The sequence below is a fragment of the Hakea prostrata genome, chromosome 11 (genome assembly GCF_041222555.1).
Source record: "Hakea prostrata isolate BN-2017 chromosome 11, UWA_Hpros_2, whole genome shotgun sequence".
Lineage (NCBI taxonomy): Eukaryota > Viridiplantae > Streptophyta > Magnoliopsida > Proteales > Proteaceae > Hakea > Hakea prostrata.
This window is the reverse complement of record NC_142610.1, coordinates 126,075-152,883: the sequence shown is the minus strand read 5'-3', so window position 1 is coordinate 152,883 and position 26,809 is coordinate 126,075. Positions and strand designations below refer to the sequence as shown.

At 38.5% G+C, this 26,809-nt stretch overlaps 1 non-coding gene and 1 pseudogene across 1 annotated transcript; both read left to right on the top strand.

The window, feature by feature from the left end:
• The first annotated feature begins 1,858 nt into the window (after positions 1 to 1,858).
• On the top strand, positions 1,859 to 1,930 carry TRNAE-UUC (transfer RNA glutamic acid (anticodon UUC)). The gene has a single exon. It is a non-coding gene; the product is annotated as a tRNA-Glu (tRNA).
• Positions 1,931 to 19,964: 18,034 nt separating this feature from the next.
• LOC148999485 (E3 ubiquitin ligase PQT3-like) lies at positions 19,965 to 25,376 on the top strand (annotated as a pseudogene).
• Positions 25,377 to 26,809: the final 1,433 nt, after the last annotated feature.

Here is a 26,809-nt window from a genome sequence, read left to right as displayed (position 1 = left end):
CCATATTGCTTACTGGGCCCACAAAGCTCATTATTGTAAATGTTAACAAGTCCCCAGATACATGACAAGGGCAACGGTTTTGCCATCCAACAATGCCTTTAAAGTAGAAGATGGAAACCCTTTTTCTTCTTGTTGCAACTGATGTTTGCTTAATTGGATTGTGAATGTATATATTTCTTTTAAGGCTATATGTAATTAACTAGATACCGTTGAAAACTCAAATGTAAACATAACAAGACTTTGGACTATATACATATGTATATGAGAACTTGTCAAATAGGTTATCTGTCTTAGTCCTTGAAGGGTATTTAGTTCATTATTGTTTTTAGTGGCTTTTAAACAGGTTGATACTGAGAGGAACTCTCACGTGCCCTGGTTGGATATCTGTAATATGGGCCCCACCAAGCCTGTGAAAACTTGGGTCGTGATAGAGGTTTATCAAAAATGAGTTTCTATAAGTTTAAAAAATACTTCATTTCTTTTTAATTTTTCTTGGTGATTTAGAACTACTTTGTTTATACATTATGCATGATTTTTTACTGGAAAATTATTAGAGACACTCCAAGATAATTGGTGAAAAGTATAGATACCTAAAACTATGCCAAATTGGGAATCATACCCTTTTCCATTAGAAACTTCAATTAGTTACAAGAAATGAAAAATATATCCTTAGCTGTATTATTCTAAACCTCATAATATAAATGATCAATTAAGTAAGAAAGAAGAATTCATAGAGAAATAAATAAGATTCAATTTAAGATTCAATTTTTTAAGAGCAACATTGTAAATTCACAAAAGAGTAAGGGTACTATGGGAATTATGAAATTATTTTACCATAACTTAATGGAATTTGCTAACGAAGTGTACCATTGTGAAACTAAGAGACATTTTAGGGTGTCTATGCCAATTTAATGTATTTTGGAGATGTCCCTGTTTTTTACCAATTGTCTTGGGGTGTTTCAAAAACTTTTCCTTTTTATTTAGAAATACATTATGCATGATAGAAGATAATAAATAATCATACAAAATTTGCATGGATAATCAAAATGTGTTGTGGCTCTTCTATGTATTTTATTATATTTTAAAACAATGGTTTTTTATTTATATTTTTTTTGAAAAATAAGCTTTGATATACTGGAGGCAATTGAAATAATACCTACCTACAAGAAGAAAATCTTAGGTGAATTTTTATTTCTAATTGCATAACAATATGATCTAAATTAGACTATCTATTTTTAATGAGTTGAATGATTATCCAATTCCTTTGATTACAAAATTTCATATATTTCAATATACATATTAAGTGGTTTTTTATATATTATTTTTTATTAAGAAATTTTTCAGGAACACCTCAAAATAAGAAGCAGAAGTCACAAACACCCCCAAAATATATCAAGTAATATATCAAGTTAGTAGAGATACTACAAAATGTCTTTTTGAATTGGCAACTGCCCCCTTTTCCACCAAAATGGTAAGTGAATTAAAAGGAAAAGATAAATATATCCTTGATAGTATTTATGTACTAAAATTAAATTGAAAATTTATCCTATTCTATATATTATCATTTAAAAAAGACCAATATACCCTTTACCCTTTTTCTTCCAACGTTTTCACTTCTTGAATATTGGTCTTGGAAGATCTGATGAAGACTGTGATGTAAATGCAATACAAGACAGATGATGATAAACACTTGAATAAGAAGAGAAAGAAGTATCATAGACATTCGACTGAGCAAATAAGGAAAATGTAAGCATTAATATCTTAATTGCCTTCAAATTCATTTTATCATCTGCCATAATTTAATTTTTTATAAATATTTTTTATATTACAAATGTTTTAGTTAAAATTTGTTTATACATCCATTGTCGTCCAGTGGTTAGGATATCTGGCTTTCACCCAGGAGACCCGGGTTCAATTCCCGGCAATGGAAAATTTTAAAAAAATGTTCAAACTTATTTTTTGCTTCATGGTTGTGGGGGTCAATGCCTTACCAATCCTAAATGAGAATCTAGAACAGAATCGTTTTGTAATTGATAGAAATCAGATCAAGATTGATGGTGAGGAAATATGGAGGAGAACAAAGCTCTAGGGAATTCGGGGGTGCCTAGGGAATCTGTCTTCTTGCGGTTCAAGCCTCCTGAAGTGCATGTCAATGATGTTGGTTCCACTGTATGTGGGAAAATTTCTTATGCAAGAGTTGTGGGGACCTCGGTGTTACCTGAGATTGATTCCCTCCCATCTCCTATACAGCCGAGAAAGTTTTGTAGGATTATAATCCTACAACAGAAATACGAATTACAACGAAATCAATTCCAGTTTTCTTGATTGGACGAGCAAATTTTCGCATCACAACCATGGAGGAATTGCGAAAGATTCCTAGGGGCACTTGGAAATTGTCTTAAGGGGGTAGGGAATTCGGGGGTGCCTAGGGAATCTATCTTCTTGCGGTTGAAGCCTCCTGAAGTGCATGTCAATGGTGTTGGTTCCACTGTAGGTGGGAAAATTTCTTATGCAAGAGTTGTGGGGACCTCGGTGCTACCTGAGATTGATTCCCTCCCATCTCCTATACAGCCGAGAAAGTTTTGTAGGATTATAATCCTACAAAGGAAATACGAATTACAACGAAATCAATTCCAGTTTTCTTTGATTGGACGAGCAAATTTTCGCATCACAACCATGGAGGAATTGCGAAAGATTCCTAGGGGCACTTGGAAATTGTCTAAGGGGGTAGGGAATTTGGGGGTGCCTAGGGAATCTGTCTTCTTGTGGTTGAAGCCTCCTGAAGTGCATGTCAATGGTGTTGGTTCCACTGTAGGTGGGAAAATTTCTTATGCAAGAGTTGTGGGGACCTCGGTGCTACTTGAGATTGATTCCCTCCCATCTCCTATATAGCCGGGAAAGTTTTGTAGGATTATAATCCCACAACAGGAATACGAATTACAACGAAATCAATTCCAGTTTTCTTTGATTGGACGAGCAAATTTTCGCAGCACAACCATGGAGGAATTGCAAAAGATTCCTAGGGGCACTTGGAAATTGTCTAAGGGGGTGATCTTGTATTCCTTGGGGAAAGGGTTTATCATCTTTCAGTTTCATAGTGAGGTAGATATGACTGAGGTGTGGCGCAGAGGATTCTGAAATGTGGGTAAGCAATACATTCGTTTTCAGCAATGGCAGCCAGATTTTAATATCCATTCTCCTCAGCTTGCGAGTAGGTTGGTCTGGGTATGTTGGTCTGGGTTCGTTTCCTTGATTTACCTCTTGAGTATTGGCATGAGAAAGTGCTTCTTTTGATTGCAAAGTCTGTGGGTCGCCCTGTTTCTCTTAATAGATGTACTCGTCAAGGATTTGTTGGTCACTATGCAAGAGTTTTGATCAAATTGGAGGTTGATGTTGTTTGTGCGAATGAGGTTCAGATCAAGTGTCTTGAACCAGGGACTGTTTGAGTTAGTTTTCTTCAGAAGGTGATTTTTGAGGATGGTATTCAGCGGAGTTCTTTGTGTAATCGGGAAGGCCATTTGGGTCTTCATTGTAAGTTCTCTTCTAAGGTGGATGAGTTGCAGGTGCAGCCTTCAAGCGTTCTAGCAGAAATTCCTACTGTGGATGGGATTCCTAATGTAGGTGTGCAAATGTATACTCCTAGTTCACTTCAACAACCCATCCGTGTGGCTTTAGAGGAGGCAGGTTTGGAGGATTCAGCGGATTCATCCAATGAAGATTCGGTTGATTCAATTTCTAATTTGAATTCAAAACTCAAATCCAATAGAGTGGTTCCTTTTGAGGTGGTAGTTGAGTCGGGTAAGAATTCCTCCTTTGATCATTCTCTCTCTTGGAATGGATCCTTTTTCAAATTCAAAAGATTTTGAACAAGGAATTGAATTCGAAGTTGGTTACAAGTCTTTCAAGTAGCGTGGACTGCTTTGTTGGAACAAGTGGGGTCCATCAAAATTTGAATGGAGTTAATGATCAGTTGGTTGAGAATCAAGTGGGACCATTCGGGGCCCAACAAAATTTGAATGGAGATCTTGATCAGTTGGTTGAGCATCAAGTGGGACCATGTGCCCAGCAAATTTGTTGGCGAAGAAAAATTCGAAATTGAATTTGAAGTTGGTTACAACTCCTTCAACTAGCGTGGATTGCTCTGCTGGAACAAGTGGGACCCAACAAAATTCAGATGGAATTAATGATCTATTAAAAAAAACGGAAAAGGGATCACAGTATTTGAGCTGGAACTTCTAGGCATGTTACACGTCGCTTTCCTTAAGATGTAATTCGCCCTCACATCAAGGTGCTATGAGGTACTGCGAACCGTCTCCCAGGATACAAAGAAGCCCAACTTCGAGTTGAATCTCTCAAGTTTTGCTAAGCACTCGCAAAACTCAAGAACAGAGAAGATTTCGGGATTTTCTCTCTTGTTCTGCTATTGTGAAGCTAGACGGATTTATAGGCATTGAGGTGCCTCTACTGAACAGTTCATGACTCTGTTCGTATGGGTGCACCTCTCTGTAGGGACACGAATGCTGACGTTCAGATATGAGCGGTCAGATACTTCGACCGCACGATCTAACGGTCCATATTGAACCATCAAAACAATATTTATGGATCTACTTCCATAGCCCTAGATCTACCGTTGATCATAACACATGGTTTAGATCTGATCTCGCTCGAAGCAATGCAAGCGTGCTAAGTGCGTGCGCCACAAACACCCACAGCCCACGCCTCGCGTGCGCGTGCACGCTCGAACGGTATACCGTCCTCACTCACACACTGGCGTGTCTCATTATTATAAGTTAAAGTTAATAGGTGGTACCTATTAATTAACCTGGATTCCGACACCTCGGTTTCCAATGTGGGACTATATAATAATACACTTTCCTAAAATAAATAAAGGAATGTTTTCCGCACTTACAAATCCAATAAAATGAAACATATTTTGTTATATTAAAAATAATACAAATGATCTGTTGGTCCAGCAAAATTCGGGTAAGCTCTCATCTACTAGTCTTTCTCTCTCACTTGGAACGGGTTCTTTTCAAATTCAAAAAAAATTTGAATAAAGAATTGAATTCGAAATTAATTACAACTCCTTTAAGTAGGGTGGACTCCCAGCAAAAATTGATTGTAGATAATGATCCATTAGTTGAGCATCAAGTGGGATTGTGTGGAGCCCAACAAAATTCGGATGGTTTGGAAGGCTTTCTTTGGTTGTTCACTCGAGTATGGATGAGCAGTAGCTTTTGAAAGTAGTTCTTTCTTCAAGCTCTCTTCCTGATCAAGTGGAGGGTGGCTCTCTTCGTGGAAAGCCTAGTCGCCCAAGGGAAAATAAGAAGGTTAGAGCAAACTGATATTAATATACCCTGGATAGCATTGATAAGGAGAGAACTTGATTCAGAGGCTACTGGTCGCTCTCGTTTCAGATTTTGATTCATTATCTATGATTATATGAGTTGGATCCAATGAGGTTGGGTGTATTTGGGGGCAACTGATGTTGTGGGTTTGAGGGATGGCACCTTGATAGTATGTTTGTTAATTTTCTTTTCGCTTTTTAATACAAATGACCCTTTTAGCAGGAAAAAAAAAGGTTCAGGACTTTTCTTTATTTCTCCTTTTTGTTTCCCTTCTATACAAAATTTAAACTGCCATTCTCTTGCATAAATTGATTGACACAAAGTCAACTCGATTTATCGTGTCGTAGAGTATATAATAGTTTTGATTGCAAAAATACTAAATATTGAATTATTCTAAAGTATTTTTTGGTTTTTAATGGATAAATAATGAGAGATTGAGACTTATCAATTCATTTGCATTGGTAATTACAACCTATTTAATGAATCACCACACCCTTATGAGAAAGAGAGGCAGCAACAGCAATTGAGCAAGCAATTAGGTCTTGCTCCAAGGCAAGTCAAATTATGGTTTCAAAATTGTACAACTCAACTCAACGGCTTTACTTGTCTAAATACTGAATTTTCTGGCATTGAGGTTTTTCTCTATTTTTATCTTCTTGTAATGTTGAGTGGTAGGAGTGTTGTTGGCTATCCAAGAGCGGCATCGTAAATGGAAATCAAGTGGAAGAGGTCACAGAAATAGCCACTACAAGTAAACCATTATGGATCAACACCCTTTCCGACAGCGTTTGCCTGATTTGCAAAAAAGGAAAAGAAAAGTGAAAATGCCAAAAGGAGGAGAATGTAATTTGGATGTTAAGATATTGATTTAATATTATCCCTTAAGGGTAACACTGTATTTTTTTATTTTTTTTTGGCCAAAAGGTAATACTGTAAAGTTACAAGACATTAAGGACAATTCAGGAATTATAAATTATCTAATAATGACTTAATTGTATCTATTAACTGATTGTACTATTATGCCATTTTAAGTGTCTTTGCTAACTTGATATATTTTTGGAGTGTTCTTGAAATTTTCCCTATTATGAACTACAATTTTGAAGTATTATTTTGCTAAAAGGGTCATTTTATAAAGCGAAGAAGAAAAAGAAAAAAAAAATACAGCAATTAGAACCTTAAGAGGAACCAACCTCGCTCACCCGCAACAACAGTTGCCCCCAATACACCTTTCCTCACTGGTTCCTACTCACATTTGATAACTATTAACCATTAGAACTGGACACTTACTAACATCCACTTTTGGTTCAGTGACACACAAAATGTCTGGTTGATGAGTCATTAACAAAAGTTTAAGAGCCCTCCTCCCAGATGCATTACCAATGCCGCGAATATTCCAAAAGAAAAGCTTCATAGTAACAGTTACATAGCAACATTGTCCTCTCCCAATGAGAGGCTCTTATTTACTGTAGATACTTTCTCTAAAGCTGCATCTACTTTCTCAAATTCCTTTGCCATAGAACCATTTTTACTTGTTAACACTTTCCTCACTGCATGAGCCTTCTTAGGACGACCAGGCTTTCGACGTGGAAAAACAACTTCCAATTGCAGCGTTCTATCACTTTCCAGCCTGGCCGAACTCTGATGGGTCTCACTAGATTCCAAATCATCCTCCCTAGTTGCCACATCAGCCCCCATTGAGCTCCCTCTTAAACACATTCCTTCATTGGCCAAATTTTTAATTACCTTCTCAGCTTCGGGTCCCACCAATGAACACCCCAAAGAAAGTTTCCAATTTGATAAGAACTCTTACGCAAGGACTTTTTGAAATTCAAATGAATTGGCCGAACCACAAACTTCATTCTTATCTGGTCCCACTAGTGAATTCTCCAAAGGAAATTCACCAACTGATTTAGAATTCTTATCTGCATCTAAGGATTTTTGAAATTCAAAAATGTTGGCCGAACCACTAACCTCAAATTCATCTTCGGGGCCACATGAGAACTCCCCAAATGAAGGTTACCAATGTGAGTAGAACTCTTACCCCGCAGCAAGGACTTTTTGAAATTCACATGTATTTGTCGAACCACAAACTTCATTCTTATCTATAGGTCCCACTATTGAACTCCCCAGAGGAAAGTTACCAATTGATTTAGAACTCTTAGCCGCATCTAAGAATTTTAATCTAAGAATTTTTTAAATTCAAAATTGTTGGCCGAACCACTAACCCCCAATTCATCTTTGGGGCCCACTTTATAACTCCTCAAATTAGGGTTTCCAAGTAGTTTAGAACTCTTTCCCGCATCAAGGATTTTTTGAATTTCAAAAGGGTCGTTGTCCTGGGTAAGAGACGAAGAAGACTGATTCGGAGAAGAATCCTTACCCAAATCCGAAACCTCATTAGCAGATAACTCTGGATTTAAAGAGGAATTATCTAAATTCCCATTGGCCGACATAGAATCCACCAAAACCTGCCTCCACTAAAGCCAGATGAACCACTAAAGAGGACAAATTTCTTTCACCCTCAACCTCCAGCGACTTTGCAGTCCTAATAGAAGTAGAACCTTCATTCTGAATATCATCTTCATGTGCCAATTTTTGAGGAACATGCTTCTCTTTTGTATAAGGAACATTAATAGTGCAATTTTGGCCCAAATGGCCTTCTCGATTACATCGAAACCATCTCTGAATAGCATCCTCATAAATCACCTTTTGAAGAAAACTTAAAACACGTGTAGAATCAGGTTCAAGGCGTTCTATTTGAACTTCAGGCACTCACTCTGCTTCCAATTCTAATTCCACCAGAATTCTAGTGTAATGACCCACAGAACCTAGACGAGTACGACGATCTAAGGAAACTGGACGACCTACCGTCTTGGCAATAGAGAGTAATACCTTGGCGTGCCAGTATTCAAGAGGAAGATTAGGGAAGCGAATCCAAACCAGTTTGGCAGAAGGTTGGGGAGCATGAATGTTAAAATCCGGTCACCAACGTTGGAAACGAATCAGTTGATTGCCAGTATTCCAGACACCTCGTCTCCAAACTTCCGTCAAGTCCTCCTCACATCTAAATTGAAAAATCACGAAACCCTTCCCAAAGAATGTAAAAAACTCCTTGATTCAGTTTCCAAGATTTTGATGCCAGATCACGTAGAGCATCCATTGTCGTCTGACGAAAGTTTACCTTCCCAATCAAGGAGAAACGAAATTGAGTACGCTGCAGCTCGTACTCAGTTTGAGGAATAACAATATGCCGATAAGATCCTTGCCTGCATAGGAAATGGAAGGGAATGGATCTCAGACATAATCAAAGTCCCTACCACCCCTGCAAAAGATCTACCACCATCCACCATCTGAGTGAAGCCACTAGCAGCCTTTTCCGAAGGTTGCAAACACAGAAACACTGATGCCTTAGGCGCACCATCTTTCTCCGGAGTTTCTCTTTCCTCCATCTCCTCTCATTCCACCAAAAACTAAAAAATTATGTTTGAATTATTATTATATTAAAATTAACTAAATAAAGTTACAATTTTGTACAAGGTAATCTTGGTTGTATTTAGTTTAACCAATTATATTCAATTATTTTGTACTTATTTTGTGATAACTACCCAGGTCTAAGGTTAAGTTTAGAGGTAAACTTGAGTCCATATTTGCAGCCTGTGAGGATCTAAATTGATTGCAATGTATTGTAAATGATCGGATATGAATTATAACCTGCACAAGTGATATCTGATCAATTGCATAAAATAAATCCCTTGTGAGACTAACCCAAATTAGGATCGGAGTTCTAACCAAGGTTTGAAAAATTGGTCCAAATTCGGATGTTGGCAGCCGGCAAAACCACTAAAATCCCTAAATGTCAGTGAAATATTGCCGACATTTAAAAGGGTTAAAACTTAAAATCATCTTCATTGGAGATGATTTTTGTAGAGAGAGAAGCAGAGAGAAAGAGAATCTTCTTCACTGGAGATGATTTTTGCAGAGAGAGAGAGAGAGAGATTTTCAAATGGGGAGTGAAACAATCTGCCATGACGGAACCACAACCGCCATGGAGGCTTGATCTTGTCGCTCACTCCACACAGCGTCGTTCAAGACGATGTCGTCCCAGGGTTTGCTGGTACTACCTTGCTTTCCTTGGAGGTGGACGAGTAGAACGATGGCGATGCCTAGGGATAAAGAAAAAGAAAATCTTAACTTCTCATCTTGAATGTCTCCTTCTTCCTCTCTTCCCCAACATCCGATCCTATCTTTGAAGCAGGAAAGAAGCCATCGATTCCCTTCTCCGTGCACCCCAAATACAAAGCTTTCTCTCTCAAGTTTGTTGTTTTCATCTCCTTGCCTCCCTCCTCTTTTTCTCTATATACCTTCCCGGCTTTCACTCTGTCCTTTGCTCTTCCTTCATTTCTGTTCTCCATATCTTTCATCTGTACCTCAAATCTATTATTGTGGCATTACTGGAATTAGGTTTTTTCAATCAAGGTTTTCTACAGTCATGGCCAAAGCTCCTTCTAGCTCTAGCGGCAATTGTCACGGGAATGGTGATTAGAGTTCCCGTTCAAATGTTCGAGACCAGGACAGGTACCTACCGATCGCAAATATCAGCCAGATCACCACGATATATTGCTGACTTCTCGATGCTATATCGTCGACTTAAGGAATATATCATTTTGGGTGGGGTTTTCATGTCACCTACGAGCGACATGGCAATATATTGCCTTGTGTTGACGATATATAGCCTTGTATGTAGTTTTCTACTATCAAATTCAAAAAGTAGTTTGAAGAATGAATTTGAATAAGAATTAGAAAGACTAAGGGCCTATTTGGTTACATGAATCTAGAGATTTGAAATCTCTGGATTCACTAATGGGAGATTTATAATCGTTTGGTTGTGTGAATCACAAAATTCATGAAATCTAAGGATTCACCTTTTTACACTAAAAACGGGAATCTGTAGATTTATGGGTATAAGGCGAAATATAGAGATTTCATCCCTACTATAAAAACGTCAAACATTTGAACCATCACTCTCCATAGATTTTTTTTTTAAAGATGAATCTACATATTCCATTCCAAAGATTTAGGCTAACCAAACAGTTCATTTTATGAACCATGACTCCATAAATTTGAAATCACTAAATTTTTGAAATCTCCAAACTCAAGTAACCAAACTTGCCCTAAAAGAACTAATTTGAAATCTTATATTTGAACATTTGAAACCCCATAGATTGGATTTATCTTGAATTAACTCCTTTCAAATTAGTTGTTTTGGATTCTATCAAATTCACAAAGTTGTTTGAAGAATAAATTTGAATAAGAAGAAGAAGAAAGACTTTTAACAGCTTAACAGCATGCCACCACTCAACACTTTCTTCTCATTTAACATTGGATCCAAGGTTCTTTAGCATGACCTTGTGCAATCTCTGCACAAAACAATGAAAACAACGAACAAAGGAGCAAGGTATATTATGACATTTCAGCGAAAAATTGGAATATTGCTCAAAGGCGACACAAAACCAAGCATTGAAATGACAACAACTAAAAGTCGCTGGAAAATCGCTGAACTAGTGAAACAAAATATCAGTAAAAATCGAAACTTATGCTATTTGCGGTGTGAATTCTACTGCTGCAGGTGCTGTTGAATGCCAGAAGAGAGGAAGAGAACCATGGTTTGAAGCTTTCTTCTTCACCTTCTCCAACTCCAACAATGGAAATGCCTTACCACTGCAACTCTTCTCCACCACTGTGGGTCCACAAATACATCTGCTACCTCTTTTCTCTAGTATCTCTCTCTCTCTCTCCCGCACTTTGCCGTCTCTACGATCTTTGTTCACTCTCTGTCACACCCCACCCACTGGTATCAGTCCTGCTCAACAACCCGTGGGTGCGATCTGTCACATGATTCACGGTTTTATCATCAATAACAATAAATGCAAGTAATAATAATCAAGAGCAAGAGTATGTTCAATTAATTAAATAAAAAGATTACAGGAGTCCAAATACCAAAGGGATAAATCAAAGAAATGGAAATAAATAAATCAAGTTCCAAAATTTATTGAGTTCAGCGGAAGCAAAAATTAATCTATTTCAGTTTTATTCTTGTAGCTTGCTCTTGGGCTAAAGTCTTTTCCTCAATTGTAGCAATTTGTAGAGCTATCCAGCTTTGCTCCAAAGATTTCTCAAAATGTTGAGCGATCTACCTCCTTATGCCGTCAATGGGTGCTATAAGCGTACTCCATGCATCCGCAGGAGGCTTCATGATATACATCTCCGTCACCCACTGACGCCACCACATCCTTTTCCCAGGAGTTGCTCCAGTCATACGGAACTTCTCCTGGTCCAATATACCTGTCTGTATAATACAACTTAACATACAAAGAAAGGAATGAGTTCTAACGAACTCAGTAAGGAAAACACATCTCATATACATATCGGCAGTGTATCAAGGTAAACACATGTATAAAGAATGTTATACAAATATATGGATGCAACTAGAATCTAACTATGCAAGTCTCTAATGGTTGACATGCTTTAAGGTATAACACCAACCCTCCTTTGGGTAGGTCTAGTCACTCTAATCCCACATGAACTAGTTACCTCTTTTGGGATCCCGGGAAAAGGGGTTCAGTCCTCGTCAATCAACCATGGCTGGGGTTTAGGTCCACACTCTGTCACCACGACCATTGGCATGAGTACTAACGCATGTCGGGGTTTCTAATTCAATGCAGGGTCATATAATGACATACTAGTTACTACAGGTAGTCCAGATACTTCCTCCGTGGCACCAACCAACTCGGTTCAGGTATCCTTCCCTACTTAGGAATGAGAACCCTCACAGATGGCTTACTGCTGTTGGACTCCATTCCCTAACCCTATGGTCATCCACATATCGTTGGGGTGGATGCTCTCAGGACCCCTCACAACTCTTGGCCGCTCCATGGATGTCCATGAGCCCAAACCCTAACATATGCAACCCTACCGTTGGGGTGGATGCTCTCAGGACCCCTCATAATGCATGATCAACAGTGGACCACTGAATCTCCACACGGATTGGTTGTTGTTGTAGGATGAAACAGAGTCACGTTACTATTATCACTGGTCATTAGTCTTCAATTCCCCTACTGAAAGGGTAGTGGCATGTATAGTACCTAGCCATGCAATCTAGACTCCCTAGGTATGTCATCCAATAATCATGATTGTGAAATCCAGCCCTTTCCTAACCCTGACCCTGACCCAGATCCATTGGTGTTTGTAGGACCGAAGACCCAGAGTAGTGGAAGAAGAGACTTGTGGGCCCTCATAGTCAAAGATTCGGTGTATGACTCAGAGCCTATGGATATTGACAGTGATGCCCCTTACTTGGATACACTGTCAGTGTTCAGTGAGAAACTGCACTTAGACGGGGGGAGCATAGTTGAAGTACGGGATGCACTTCCGATCTCGTTCTGAAGGTATTTATCTATTCTAGACTTGTTGATTGACTTGTAGGAGAAAACCCAACTCAATTTGGATCAGTCTGGCCTTCCATTTCCCTGACTAAAGTTGTTGTTCAGGATTGGTCAACTGGCCAGTCAACCAGTCAGTCGACCAGCAGATTAATAAATCCGAATATCACAAAATTCTCTATTATTTTAACCCTACTTTATGGGAACTCGTGAATAGAAGCCTAAGCTAATCATTGGCACTCTAGAGCTTGAGGAGTGAGCTTCCCAAAGTCCTCTCTTAAAGTTGGTGAAGATTCTTGGTCTCAATCATTGCATTCCCTGTTCATTCACTTCCTCAAGGTATGATTTCTCTCTCTCATTCTCTAATCTACTCTTTCCTCCACTCTTTCTCACTATTGAGACTATGGCTGAAGTGCTGCAACCTTGCAAACACTTAGCCATGTGTTTCCCCTTTCATCTCCATTAATTTCTTTTCATTCTTGCTATGCTATGCATTCAATACAATCAATAGCATTGCATTTCTATGATTCTTGTCATTCCAACTTATCTTATTGATCTAAACTGATGTGTAGATGCATGCTAGGTCTGATTTACTATTGGTTTATGATTCTAGTATAGTTCATATCACTTCCTTAGCTGATTCCCCATCATTCCTTGCCATTGCAACAAATTCCATTTCAATTCTTGATGTTTAGCATACAGAACATAGGGTTTCAATTTGGGTATTCCTAATTGGACCATTGGATCATGATAATTTTCATTGTATAGTGTCCTTATATTGCTATGATCATTCCCTCCAAGTTTCGGATCGATCCGAGACCCGGAAGATCGGTTTCGGGCCCAATTTCCCTATGCTGCCCATTACTGGTCCTCTTGGTCGACTGGTCAGTTGACCAGTTAGTCGACCAAAGGAAAACAGCAACTCAACATTTGGTCGTTTCGCTCCGTTTGATCTCTGATTTGATTGTTTCCTTCTCTAATGTTGCATATATGTTGTCTAGGGTTCAAGCTCTAAGTTGGGGACTATTCTAAGTGGTATTTGCTATTATTCCCGATTCGATTAAGGTAAGGACAGTTATACTTATATGACATGGACTATGTGTTATTCAATGATGATTGGCAACTTGATATGCTTTGCTTATCAATTCTATTTAGACATCATATGACTATTGTAGTTGTCTTTTAACAGTAGTAACATGTTTAATTATCTTGTATGTCATGTCTATTTAATTATTGTTATTTACATTACACTTGAATTATGTGATATTATGATATGACTTTCAATATGATGATGTATCATGTATGTGTGATATGATGAATTGAGAATGTGATTGGATAAGTATAATTTGGGATTGAGGAATGTCCTATTGACATTTCTGTCCTTGGACATCGGAGGGAATAGTATGGGATGTTCTCCGAAGGTGTCCCTCGACACTTTCTCGAATTATTGGATGACATATATAGGACTTGTCTAGGTGTATGGCTAAGATGTCCTTATCATATCAGACCCGAATCGGAAGGGTATTGAGACCAAACGACCCGTGGTAGTAGTATGGTTTGATGGGCACTTAAGACCGGTAACCAACCCATGAGAGGACATAGATCATATTACAGATACCCGAAAGGGGCCATTGTTGGTAGGGTTGCAAATAGTCAGACTTAGGCTCACAGGCGCTCGAAGATCGGTGAGTCATATCCGTGAGAGGACATGAGAGCTTCCCGTCTACTACTTGTGGATGACCAATGGGGTTGATGAGTCCGGTGAGTAATATCCGTGACTCTAGTGTGAAGGATACCGGAAAGGATCGCTCGGGGCAAGGAATGGACATATTTGGATCTAACATGCTATGACTGAGTAGATGACTTGCATTGGGCTAGGCTTTACCGTGACATGCGCCAATACTTATACCAATGGTGATGTGAGAGAATGGTGACCTAAACCCCAGCCATGGAATTGTTCGAGATGGATGCAGCACCCAATTCACACCGGAGAACCTGAGATACCTGATGGTTGAGGGAAGAGCGATTTTGAGACCTACCCAAGGAAGTATGGTGCTATGATTTAAAGCATGTCTACCATAGAGACTAGCATATGTAGAGTTAGAATCATAATTGCATCATCTGTCCCATATCATTTGCATCATGTTATGACTTGTATCATATGGTTTATGTATTATGGATTAACTACCTTGCTGAGTTCCTTTGAACTCATTCCTTTCTGTGCATTTGCTTTGTTATACTATTCCACAGGATTTGAAGAGTCCGATGGCACGTCCTTTGAAGCACCATATGATGAGCCACACTACCTTCAGGGAAGTGGCTTCTATGAAGATTATTGTGAGGGTACCAAAGAGGACTATGCTGCACACCAGGATTAGCCAGACATTAGTGTTGGAGCAGCTATACTGGACTTCGGATATTTATACTTATGAGGATGTGTTTTATGTGACCGAAGAAACATTTGTTTAATGTTACATTTTGAATTCTTATTAAGACCAGATCTATAATTTAATCTTCTTGATATACTCTTTAGAAGTTGGTTCTGTAACTTAACTAGATTTGCTACTTTCTGCTGCCGTATGAGGAAGTGACTTTTGATCACTCTCTTTCTTTCCTTTTGGATTCTATATATATTGGTATCATCTTTATCCCGCACTCAGATTATCTATTTTATCTTATTCATGATTCTTTATTATATGCTTAAACCATGATTATTATCGTTCATGATTGTGTTATCGCGTATGTGGGAGGCATGGTTGCTCGATACTTGATCTTCAGGACTGTGGATCACATACCCTGGTATGCCCGATGGGGTACCGGCTAGGTAGATGTGACAATGATAGTGCTGGGGGCATCAGTAAGCAGTGTCCCAAACCAAAGCCTCTGATATCCCAAGTAATGGATATCCAAATGGACACTAATTCCATTACAATTACATCACATCACCAACTATTATTACATAATCATTCATTTTATATCACAAAGTAATAAAGTAAATATAAACATCATTTACAGCATATATTCGACTACTAATCATTGAATTATACAACTAAAACAAGTTATAAAAGCAATGATATATATACGAAATCAAACAGTTTATCGTAGAGCATATCATCATATATATATAAGAGTGTGTCCTTACTTGTAGAAACGTATAAACTATTGAAATTGCACTTAAACCTCTTAATATGAAAGTCCAGAGAACCTCATAGATTACCTAGAATAGAGTTGCAAAGATACATTGAAGACATGAATCAAATCAAAGCAATAACCAACCCCACAAAGCTACTGTGACCCAGCCGATCGCTTGGGGCAGTTGGTTGGTCAAGCGACCACCTTGTTCCAGATTACTTCTAAGTCCAAAATTCCGACTTTTGATCTCCCAATTTTAAGTCAATTTTGGGATGATCTAAATCCGAATTTCATCCTTAAGGAGCCTACAACACAAGCACGAAACAAAACCTTAGAATTCTAATGATTCAATATTCAAATCATCTCCTTCAATTAGGTCTATCCTTTATTCGAATGGAAAGATCCGTTTTCGGACATGATCTAACCAAGATCACAGATGGAGAATATAACTAATACAGTTAACTCACCACCAACCCAAGGAGGTTGGATCTACATCATTCAAAGAGATGAGAAAAGAATATAGAGAGTGTGAGATCAAACTACCTCCGATTGATGTGCTAAACAAACGAAGGATTGGATCTTCTTCACCAATCACGCTTCTCTCACCTTCCAGCACGTGTTCTTTGCCTCCTAACCTTCCACAACAGCAATCCTGAATAGAATAACGAGTGAAAAGGTCGGGATTTGTTATATATATGAGACTGGGTGAAAATCAGGGTTAAAACCCTGCAAGCAGACCTAGCGGTCGCTTGGGGCGGTTGATTGACCAATCAACCGCCTTAAGCAACCGTCCCCTAGTACTTTCCAGTACTACTTTGCTCAAGGGGTTGATCCCCAGCTCAAGCCTAACCCTATACAACATGTGTGGGTGATCTTACCTTGATTCCAAACATCTTCAAATGCATCATTACTCTGACTGATGATCCACTTTCCTAGTTCATCAAGGTTTCTATGGGTTCTTCTTCGGATTCCAAGCAAAGCAGGTTCTTCATCAACAGAATCCAAATCCATGTACTCAAGGTATGGATCAATCCGGATACTCTACAACTTATTCTGGCTGGACCTTCGCGTTATCAGACCTGCAATACAAACCCTGGGCTAGAATTACGGGGATTGTTACACTCTCTCTCTCTCCCCCCCCCCCTCTCTCTCTTTAGTTTCAGGTGAAGCAGCAGGCTAGCAACAAGATTCCCAACAATTTTATGGAATTCCACTGCAAAAAGTCGTCAAAATATTGGCAAAATGTCGCCATGTCAGTGGTGTTGCCAGCCACCGACACGTGATTTTTGGCTGACATTTTGAACCTTGGAAAGAAGACCCAAAAAACACATACAATACTGGGTTCTGATTTATCTTCTTTTTTATTTTCATTTTTATTTTTCATTTATTGGTTATAGATTAAAGGTAATGAACAACAATGACTAGGCCCAGCTCTGCCATCACTGACAATCTCATTCCTAGAGTTGTTAGGCTCAGATAGCTGATAATGAGAACTGCTTATAGAAATGGACTAGACCAAGATTTGGTATAGGACCAACATCATTCTCTTCGTACCCTTAATAAGTGAACCAATGAACATCAGTTGATCAAACTCATGTTAAAATTCCGAAAACTTCTTTGCCAAGTTTGCATCTTTAGCTTGCAAGCTGGGGGTTTAACAAGGTTACTGTCAGCAAAGTATTCGTAGCCTATCCCTGATTTGTGTATGTAGTGCCATGTAACAGCACTTGCAGCACCCTGCCCTTTGAATGGAATAACCAACGGGCGTTTTAAGTTCTGACTCCGATCAAGAGACAATTAAATGGAAAACTGAAGCGCTCGCCCACTGACTTGCCCAATGCACCTCAGAACCAGATAGATGGTGTCACCGGGGTAACTGGTGAACTGTTATTAACCATATACTGCTCAAGGAATGCCTGCATGAAATCAAGAGACGAATCAAAGCACTAGGGTAAAACTCTTAATTGGGTAATATACAAGTGGGTGGTGAAACAGGTGACACTATATAAGCATATAAGCATATAAGCAGGTCCTAGACAAAGAGTGCAATCCACATTTAAGTACAGAGCTCCAAGAACTTTACAGACGCGAAATTTTTTTCCAGAATGTCTATACATTCTAAAACATATAAAAGTACAAAATAAGGCAAAGGAGCATGAAATTTAAGGTAGCTATGACATTGACAAAGATTGGTCATAGGTTCTGATATAACAAACAAATGAACAAATCTGGCCATCATATCGATTATTGACCCCCATTTTGAGTTTAAATAAGGCAAAGGAGCATGAAATTTAGGCCAGAAGTTGCAATAGGATGACTGCAACTAAAGACAACAAGTAAGTACACAAATGAGAATAAATGAAGATGGAAAGACAAAATGGTATACTATGCTATCATCCTCATACCATATGATGCCTAATATTGACAAGCACCATTAAATATTGTTCGATTCTGTACATAGCCACCATATCCTTTTCAATTTTTTTTTCATGGTAACTGTGCATATATCTCAAATTTTATGGTCACCATTCACCGACCAAAAAGGCAGGCCATGCGGCTGGCACAATGGTCGGTGGATCACAGTAGTACCCTGACATCCTGGAATCAGAAAAGCCTCTCAGCTAAAAACACACTCACACACACACCTAGAAGGAATCAGTAAAAATTGACTGCTCCAGATAAAAAACATTGAGTTTTACTTTAGTAGGTGCTTGTGAGTTAGGCATTTTGACAACACTGGGACAGTTCATTCATCAAGCTAAAGCCATGACAGGCTTCACAAGAGAGCATATAATCTGTGCAAGAAATAGGAACCCAAAAATAGCTAGTATCAAATCAATCTTTGATTTCTCCCATTTTTGACCTGGAAAAACCTACTCCAGTCAGTTATTGAGATGCATAAAATAAAAAAAATAAAAATACTCTGTAAAGTAAATATTTTGGAAACATCCTTGTCAAAAAATTTACTATCATCATTTCTTGGATCCCAAAAATATGCCCAGAAGAACTGATTGGTATTGTATGTCAAACAATTATCTCATTTTATTGTCAAAAGCAATCTTGACTTTGGGTTATGGGAATATGATCCAGATACTAATTTGTTGTCACTTACATGCCGAATCTGACCAGATACTCGAAGATTTCCACCAAAATGCAAAACAAAAAAATGATGCGTAATAGTTATCGAACCAGGTTGTCCTCGGGAGGATCCTGCTCCACTTGGGTCGAGCGTTCGACCCCTTCTTCTTGATGTGTTTGATCGTCCTGGTGATGGTCATACCCAGCGGTTTCCTATCGAGTACGCCCATTGTTTGCTCGTCTCACCATGACTTGGAAGCTGTCGTTCCCACAGACGGTGCCAAACTGATGCATAATAGTTATACTGATGCTTCTCCCGACTAAGCCTCCCTTCAAGCCGAAGACGATGAGTCCTGCAAAAAGGGTTAGATGTGGGCTGGATAGAATACCGGGCAACTGCCTCCGATGGCTAAGTCAGACAGTGAACATACTAAAATCTCATACAAGAATTACACAAGACTATGCTTAGAATGTATTGGATGCTTACCGAAGGGGTATGTCCCTCTTCTTATACTGTAAGTGTTACATTTTATGTATTTGGCAAGTCTACCCGACGGAGGCTGTTGTTTCTCCTGAGATTATGCCTCCATGTAGTTGGTCCCGCTCGATCAGTGACTGGGTTGACCTTCTTCATCGAGAACGGTTGCTATATTAGTCCAGCGTGTGTTACGCCTTGACAAAGCCAGTCGGCTCTTATCCCGACTTAAGGTATGTGGAGCCCCGACCAGGTAGGAAACATCCGTTTCAATGAGTGTTGTGGAGGATAGTCAATCCGAGAGCCCCCTCAGGGTAATGGAGAGCCCATCGGGAAGAATTACTTACACCCCCTCGTAATGGAGAGCCCCTCAGGAAGAACCACCTACACCCCCTCGGGGTAATGGAGAGCCCCTCGGGAAGAACCACTTACACCCCCCTTGCGGTAATGGAGAGCCCCTCGGGAAGAACCACTTACACCCCCCTTGCGGTAATGGAGAGCCCCTCGGGAAGAATCACTTGCACCCCCTTGCGGTAATGGAGAGCCCCTCGGGAAGAGTGAAATATAATGATTTTTTTGCCCTTTTTGACACTATTAAAATGAGGTCGAATTATTTGCTAATGGTTCTATTTGGCCATAATTATTTACAATATTTATTCTTATGTGTTAAAGGCGCGAATTAAACTGGATCAATAGAAAAAGTGCGTATTCCGGTAAACAATTTGTACTATTTGGGTTCGCCGATAAATAACTACACCCAAGGTTTACCTTGACATGCTGCTAAATATAAATAAACAAAAGAAGACGAAAAAAATAATTATGCCTACTACAAAGAACAATATTTACATGTTAGTGGCACCAAGAAGAATTGAATACTTAACATCTTAGTTATAAAATGTTAATGTCCATCAATTAAGTTAACCCCTTACCTTAGGATGTCCTTAAAATTTTCCTTAAACCTAATTCGAATATTTAGGGTACTTTATCCGAAAAAATTGAATATTTTGGTTACCACTTACCAGTAGTAATTATTTGAAAAATACGGGTTAAGATATAATTTTATTCCGAATCCAGTTAGGACTTAGGATTCTACTTAATTACGATTTACGAACACGCTCGACTTCCAATATAATTAGGATTTTATTTCAACCGTTTATACTTTTTCTTTTCAAAATTTGAAAAAACGCGGCGGTTTCATTGCTTGGGATGCACGTTACTTCTCAATATATCCGTCATTCGACGAAGAAAGCCTATCAGCGTTTTGGGAGTTTGGGAGTTTGCAAGCCCTAGCAAGTTTCCTCTATCAATTGCTTTTCGTCTTTTGTTCTCCACGAAGAGATCAACACCAATTTGTTCGGCTGTTCACGCTTTAGAAGATTTTCGTTCTTATTGTTGCTGATAAGAGTTCAAAGACGGGAGATCGTGATACGATTCGACGATTCGACGATTCGATTCGTCACAGAAGTTCTCCAACAAGTTTCGTTGATCGAAGAGTGTTTATGATTATTTGTCTTTCTCCGCGGAAGATCGTCCAGGCAACCGTATCTTAATCGTCAATATCGCTGCAGTTTCTTGGAGTTTCTGTGTATTAGTCCTCGTTGTATCTGTATTTTTAGTTGGAGGTTGTTGAAATTTTGAAAAAGAAAAAGTCGAAGAAAGAGAGGTTAGATTAAAAGTATCTGTAATTCTCTCTCAAAATATTGAACGAAGATTATTTGTTTCTCTGTGCGATTTCCTTCTTCTGAGCAATTGAAAGTGTTAACAGGAATTTAGAGAAAGTAGCAAACAACGAGATATTAATAGAAGCAAAGCAAGTATGACTGGTGTATACTACAAGTTTAAGAGTGCGAGAGATTATTCATCGATTCCCATATTAGGGGATTTCATATCCGTTTCGAATTTAAAGGGAAAAATAAGTGAAGTCCATCGGTTGTCATGGTGGAACTCTCATCTCATTCTTGAAAACCCTAGGAACAATGAAGGTTTGCCCTCTGTTTCTGCGAATCACTATTAATTAATTTGTGCATACGATCTTTCTAGGGTTTTTTTTTTTTTTTTGTTATCATCATAATCAATGTGTTTCTCTGGGTTTTAGATGTTAGATCTTTTATTCTTCTATGGTTGGATCCTTTCACCTAAGCCTGTAGAATCCCAATTCCGGATCCCACGAATAATTGGGTTCGTGAAACGTGAGAAATTTAAGAGTTTTATGAGTTATCCATTTTTACCAGTAGACGTTTTCAGAGTATAGATTCTATTTAGATGGTTCGTAATTATGTTAGATCGGTTAGTAGGGCTTGTGAAGCTGTATTTCTGATGGTTGCCATTTGACCAGTTGGATCATCTCTACTCTACATGGAGTTTTTCAAGCTGTTGTTTAGTTGTTAACACATTCTATTTTATATTATTTCTCAGAGTATCTTGAGGAGAGTACGTTGATACCAAAATATACCTCTGTAATTGTTCGTCGGACTCCTGGAAAGCATAGAATGCCGAATATTGTTGTTGAAAAACCTAAGTACGATTTCTCAGGCCTTTGGTCCAACTTTCATTATTTCTTATATATATATATATATATATATATATATATGTTTTTATTTTTTATTTCTAAGTTCCCAATTAAAGACCTTACGTATATGAAGACTTAGAGATTGAACTGAGGATTGATGAAACTGACTCATCATTTTTGTCATTGGTCAGTATTAATATAAAACAATATGAGGACTCATCAATAGCCTTGACAAACCTCCATCTTTATTTGATTATTTCTACTTCTGCCTCTAGGACAAAGATGGTTGATCATTAACAGTGAGATGATTGCTCTATATTTTACATTGCAGGCCAAAGTCCATGGAGGAAAAGGGGGGCTGTGATACGATACGATCATCCATTGGGAAACTTGTAAGCATTTCTAGCTATATTATTAAATGTTTTTCACCATTAATGTAGACGTATATAATAATTGCTTGATTTAAAATTGCAGCATGAGGAACTGGATTGGGATGATTTTGGTGAAGATATATATGACATTCCAAAAGTATTGCCAACTTCTTGCAGTAACCCTATGGTGGATGTTCCCTTGCCAAGTGAAACCGATGAGGATAGCAGGATTAGGGCACTAGTTAATACTCCCGCATTGAATTGGCAATGGTGAGATGTTCTTCCTACACGGGTTTCATTGGCTGATCAAGTTATAGTAACTTTTTCTTAACGTATTCTTTACGGTTTTATATTTTTTTCTGATTTCCAACATCTGAATTTTTTAATTGGATGTGTAGGCAAACTCAAAAGGATGTCTCCTCTGGTAGAGGTAATGGAAGAGGTACAGGTGGAAGGACGATGGGAGGCTTGGGTTATGGTAACTTTCCCATCTCCCATGTATTAATGTTTAGTCAATAATATTTGTCATTATTTTGTATAAATGCTATTCAATGTATGAATTCTTAGTATTATGATCTGTTTATAATAGGCCGGACTGGGATGGATCAGATGACACCTCCACAAGGCTATGTATGTCATAGATGCAAAATATCTGGTATGTTAATGTTTTTTATGGTTCAACTTTAACCTCCATTTGAATATATGGATTATTTGTAAAATAAAACTCATTCATTATTTTCTATTGACTGTGCAGGGCATTTTATACATGATTGCCCTACAAATGGTGACCCCAACTATGACTTTAAAAGATTGAAACCCACATCTCATCCAGTTGTCATTGTGAATGAGTAAGTGTGTTTTACATGATGCATCTTGTTCCTTAGCTTTTCATGACTGTTTATTACTTGTTCAAAGGGATGGAGATTGACTACTCTGTTGTAAAATAGGGCTGCTTTTGAGAAGGAAATTGGAGTGTTGACTTCCACCAAATCTGTCACCAAACTTCCACCAGAACTCCATTGTCCTATTTGCAAGGAAGTAATGGTAGATGCCATGCTAACGAGGAGGTGTTGTTTTTCGAGCTTCTGTGATAGATGTAAGTGTTCTCAATTTCTGATAAGCTACCTTATTCTTCATTCATTGCTTTTCTTTCTGCCATTTAGGTTCTCTGATATGATTGAATTTGCCTACTTTGACATGGAACTTCAAACAGGTATTCGGAACCATATTCTTTCCAAATCTGTTTGCTTTTGTGGGGCTGCAAATGTGCTTGCAGATGATCTTCTGCCAAATTTGACTGTTAGGGCAACTATTGACCGGTTGTTAGGAAATTCTGGTCACATGAAAATCCAAGGTATGTGTTTCACTAATTTGCAATTCTAGTTAAATTATAACAGAGAAATGGTTATGTGAACGTTGCTGTTTTATTCAGGTTCAGACTCCACTGATTATGAGCAGTGCAAAGTCTTATCTTCCACTATTTCTTTTGCATCAAGTGGAGATAGGACATCAGCACCAAAAAGGGATGAAGCATTATATATAAAAGCAATGACAGATGAAGAAGATGCTATCACCAATGTTCCGCAATCATCTGTGGAGGCAGGGACCGATAGGCCAGTGAATCTGCGAAAGGACAACATACTGAAGTAGAAAAAGAAAACCCACTTGCCAGTTAATGGTTAGTTTATTGCCCCTGGTTATTGTGTTTTATCTAAATCATGTTTTATGTGTTCTGACAGTATTTAATAATGTTTCATGTGTTCTAGATATGTATCACCAGTGGAGTACCCCTCCAAATCTTATACCCGGCGACTGTGCGATGCCATTTTACCCTTATGCATGTCAGTATGGGGCAAACATACCACTTGGAATGGATGGATTAGCTTATTATCATGGTGCCATGTCCCATTCTGGTTATCCTGCTGCTGACTTCAATGTTCCGGTTATAGGATCCATGTTTCAAGGTTCTCTTGTTGGACTTTCAGATTCTTTGTCACATCAAAGGTATGATCGCTAGTAAAAGTAATATTTTACATCCCTACAACCTGATATTTTCTTTTGGGACTTTGATCAGTTATAGTGGTGTCTTAAAGACAACCTGTAAGGGAGGAGACTCATGATACTGCTGGTCACTTAGCAGTCCCTCCTCTCTGTTTTATTATGTGATTTCTTGTCAAAATTTTGCCTTCCTATGAACAGAAAAAACAACCTTATTCTGTTTCTCTTACCTGGAGAGTTATATCTATAAAATTGTTTTCTTACCTAACCATTGTGCAATTCAATTAATATATACAGGTTCCCATGAACTTTCATTGTTGAGCTGTTTTAAACCCTCAATTCATATTGTCCCACATATGTTAGCTTTCAAGTCTGATATAATTTATTTTGCAGTTATCCTTGTTATAGCTTTAGAAGTACTGATATTGTTGCTTTTCCTTTTAAGATGCAATTTCATTTCTTGCTTGCTTATTATTTGAGTTGTTCCATTGTCGTAGTTTTGGGGTTTCAGAGCATTCACACCACAACAATCAGTTCCACCAAACTAAGAAGTCTAGTACAGAGCAAGATCGGAGGCTCTTCCAATATCAAAATCATGAGCATCATCATAGCAAGGCTGCAACAGAGAGGAAACGGAAGAGTATTGAGTTATCTAGTACAACCTTTGATGGACAAGATTTAAGCAAGAAGGAGCTGCTTCACAGAGAGGCTGGTGATCCCTACAAGAAGCATAGCAAGGCTGCAACAGATAGGAAACAGAAGAGTATTGAGTTATCTAGTACAACCTTTGATGGTCAAGATTTAAGCAAGAAGGAGCTGCTTCACAGAGAGGCTGGTGATCCCAACAAGAAGAAAAAGCTGTTGTGTTCGGCAGAAACACTTGTGTCTTGTGGCCAGAGAGACTGCAGAAGCACCCTCAATGGTGACTGTAGTGATAATGATGATGATGATGATCAAAATTTCAAAAGGAAGTCCTCGTGGTATCAATCATCACCGTCCTTTCAAGAGAGATCAATCCCAGTATGAACCAAGGCTGCTATAAGTGAAAAAACAGTATGATGCCTACTTGAAGACCGGCATTTTAACTAGAAACACCTGATGTGCATATAAAGTGGATTGTATTTTTTTTTCCTCCTTTTTTTCCTGTGGCTGAGTGGCTAACAGAAGATAAATCTTGTTATTTCTATTGTAAGTTGCCACCACAAATAAACATTTGTACCGATTTTGTAATGATAATAAAGGTGCTTTGAGTTTCTCAACTTGTTTCTTACAAGGCATTTCTTTTTGAGGTGTGTATTTATTATTATTATTATTTTTTTTATATCTGATCTGCGGTTTTTGGGGTGCACACTAGAATCAAGGTCCTAGATCCTATTCCTGCTGATCCGAATTTAAGCATTAGGGATCTACACGATGATTTGGTGTCAATCCAGATCTAAAGCAGAGTCAGTTTAGACTACGAATTCAGATCCTGATTTTCTAGTTCTTCACTCGCAATTTTTTTAGTTCATTCTTGACGATCTGGTAAAGAAATAACTAATATGTTTGAATTTTGGTCGCAATGCTTATAGTGAGGGCCATAAAAGCTGAAATTTCTATGTAGTGATGCTAGTACAACTGCTGCTCAGGGCTGTTATTTCACCTACATAGAAAGGGCTCCATGGTCTCCCACTCAGGTTCCTGCAGATGGAAGCTATAACAACCATATCGTTCCACTTCCTTATTTAAATCAACTTGTGGAAGTTCTATCAATGGCTAGTCTATATCATTTAGTGATCATAAGGGGTGTTGCAAAAACATCTCTATTTGAAGTTCAATGTTTTTCAATTAACCTTTAGGGCACTGGTGGTGTGGAATATTGTTGATGATGTATTTTCTTATCAATAGTAGCAGAGTCAATGCCCTGCCATAGTGTATCTGGACTTTGGCTTTGACGATTCTACTTTCGAAGGATACTTGAGGGCAAATCCTTCCAATACTACCAATCCGTATCAATACCCAAATCCGATACAATAATGTTTTCCATGTGGATGTAGACAAAGAGAGAAATATATTGCAAATTGGTTGCAGATGACTGAATGTCATTTAAATATGGGGAGATACCTGTATTGGGAGTTTGGTTGGATTCAGATCATAGTAGACCAGTTCCTTGCTGTCCAATTCCACTTCTAGGCAGAAAATTCATCCCACAATCGCTTGTAGCTGACCCAAACTAAGGGTGCGCCCTTGTCCAGCCAGCACTGAGATGGAATGCTGAAGGTCAGATGTAGCAGCAAGTAGTTCACATGGATTGTTTCCAGTGACATAGCCAAGGCCAGACTTGGATTTCACAGACATGGTATGATGTGCATTTGACTTTGGGTGCAGGAGCTCTGCAGGGCTTCCAGATACAAGGGGTCTCCTGTGTGTGGGCAGGCTGCAGAGTGCACTAAAGCCATAAAGTAGACTCTCTATATATC